Raw genomic sequence first — 328 nt, 5'->3', positions numbered from 1 at the left:
GGCGGCGGCACATGCACACACGCGCGGCGGGGGCGGGAGGCGCGGGACAGCCCGCCCGCATCAGCCCGCCCGCATCGCCCCGCACCGGGCAGCCCGCCCCGTTCTGCTCCCGCCGGCGCTGACCTTGTCGTGTACCTGCGCCAGGTTAATCCTCGCCAAGCGCTGCCGCTCCGCACCCCGCTGCGGGATCCTGCGCGCTGCACTGGACGGACGGACGGATGGACAGACGGACGTGGCCGAGGCGCGGGCAGCCCCGCCGCCGGGCCGGCGCCTCCCGGGTGCGGGTGCCGCTAGCGCGGGGCGGCCGGCGGCAGGGCCATGCGGCTCC

At 79.0% G+C, this 328-nt stretch overlaps 1 protein-coding gene across 3 annotated transcripts in view; it reads right to left on the bottom strand.

Moving 5' to 3' along the window:
- Positions 1–292, bottom strand: part of LRFN5 (leucine rich repeat and fibronectin type III domain containing 5) — a 41,036-nt gene extending 40,744 nt beyond the window's left edge. For 2 of the 3 annotated variants that reach the window (XM_039705649.1, XM_039705645.1), the window contains exon 1: positions 124–292. The gene's annotated coding sequence lies outside the window, so the exon portion shown is untranslated. The remainder of the gene's footprint in view (positions 1–123) is intronic. The other variant, XM_039705647.1, reaches the window with a different exon arrangement.
- Between the last annotated feature and the right edge of the window lie 36 nt (positions 293–328).

The sequence above is a fragment of the Passer montanus genome, unplaced genomic scaffold (genome assembly GCF_014805655.1).
Source record: "Passer montanus isolate IOZ18808 unplaced genomic scaffold, ASM1480565v1 scaffold181, whole genome shotgun sequence".
Taxonomy (NCBI): domain Eukaryota; kingdom Metazoa; phylum Chordata; class Aves; order Passeriformes; family Passeridae; genus Passer; species Passer montanus.
Note: the sequence above shows the minus strand (reverse complement) of the source record. Positions and strands in the feature narration are given on the sequence as shown.